This window comes from Silene latifolia, chromosome 11 (assembly GCF_048544455.1).
Source record: "Silene latifolia isolate original U9 population chromosome 11, ASM4854445v1, whole genome shotgun sequence".
In the NCBI taxonomy this organism is placed as follows: domain Eukaryota; kingdom Viridiplantae; phylum Streptophyta; class Magnoliopsida; order Caryophyllales; family Caryophyllaceae; genus Silene; species Silene latifolia.
The window spans coordinates 33283781-33285676 of record NC_133536.1 but is presented as its reverse complement, the minus strand read 5'-3'; positions in this window follow the sequence as shown (position 1 = coordinate 33285676).

The following is a 1896-nucleotide window of genomic DNA, read 5'->3' as shown; positions in this document are numbered from 1 at the left end:
GTGGTCAGAATGGTGTTTGTGGGGTGGCCTGTCACGGCCTGGTTGCACTTGTCTTGGGGCGGCTGTTTGCAGCTCTTTCCGGGCAGCCGTGGGTGATGTTTGCGGTCTGTTTATGGGCTGTGGTGGCTGGTTGTTCGGGTTGTGTTGAGCGGGTATGGGGAGTTAGTTTAGGTACGTGTTTGTGGTTGTGTTAACCCCGTATGGTGGCTGGTTGTGAGGCCGGGTATGACGGTTGGTTGGGCCGTGTTTTGGGTCTTGAGTCGTAGTGTTAGTTTGCCCATGGCGCAAATTCCGTCATTGAAATTATTTAAATTTCCGTCTCATTTATTATATAGCGCAATCCGTTAATATCGCTTTTGAAATTATTTGAATGTCCGTCTCATTCTTATACAAATACATGTACATTCACTTATGTAGGTTGTTGTCGTTGGGTGGTTGGCCTAGCAGCGGCCTGGTCGTGGCCTGCTGTTGGCCTGGCCGTGGCCTGCAGTGGTCTAGCTGTGGCCTGGCTATAGGTTGGCAGTGGCCTGGCCGTGGCCTAGGCAGTGGCCTAGCTAATTCGCGAATTTGAGGCCATGTGTAGTTGGTTGTTAGGCCAAGTTTGAGGTTGCCATAATAACTTTTGAACCGTGTCTATAAATTGTTTGACGCTAATTTGGTTTATTTAAAAATAAATATGATTAAATAACCGTCTCGCATGTTAAATAACGTAATTAGTTAATATCGTTCATTTACATAATTGTTTTGTTGGGCTTCAAGTGAGGCAATTGTTGGGCTTTACATGTTTTAGTTGTTGGACTCATCATGTTTTGATTGTCGGGCCAACCTTATATTCTAAAGTGGGCTCATGAATGAGTCACATAAGCCGGTTCACATTTTATTCCGTAATTTCATATAACGTAAATTATTCATTATCACTTGTTATATTTTATTTAACCAGCATGTTAAATTATGAAATGGAATATTTATTGATATAAGCATGAAATGTTTATTATTAAATAGTTATTTGTGAAGAGTCATATCCTTGATAATGTCTTGTATGGTTCGGTTGTGAGAGTCTTGGTCCTATCGGACACTAGGGGTGAGCCATAGGCCCTCTAGTTGCGATATGATCGTCGGGACTGATGTTCCCATCCGTACTTATTGTGAGATGCAAGCCATAAGTATGAGTGTGACATTAATAATCCCGTCCCATATGCATGAAAAGGTTATTATAAATAATTACTTGTAAGAGTCGTATACTTGTAGAAATGCCATATTACCATCGTATGTGCTTGACATACTTTTTGCCCTGCTTGTCTTTGTTCGGCAAGCACGAGTTTGACCTACTTGTCTTTGTTCGGCAAGTACGGTTTTGGCCTACTTGTGTTGTTCTGGCAAGTACGGCTTTTGGCCACTTGTGCTGTGCTGGCAAGTGAGTCTTATCTTAGTCTTTTCGCCACTTTCGTGCTGTTCTGGCGATTGGGGTACTCGGTCTCCATAGTAGTCGAGTCTTGGGTGCGTGCTGTGCTGGCGCACGTCGAATCGGGATATACACCAAAGAATCTGCAGATTTAGACTAGGACCGTATTATTATCGTAGTCCTACCCGGAGAAATTATAGTCTAAGAGTAATAAATGTCTTGCATTATTTGGATGGTTACTTTGGTCATATCTCCTTGAAATACGTGCTCGTGGCTAAGTGGCCATGTCTGTTTTCTTGTCTTTCATATTATTTAATTGTCTCACATGAATAGTCTAACCGTTATCATGTTAATGTTGTTCTATCTTGTTCCATCTCATTTAATCACCATGTTTAAACATAAACTTGATATCCATATTCTTGTAAGAGTCTTACATGACTTACCTGTTTTAGTTCTTTGTTATGTTCGTTTCGACATTTTGTGGCTGGGAGAAC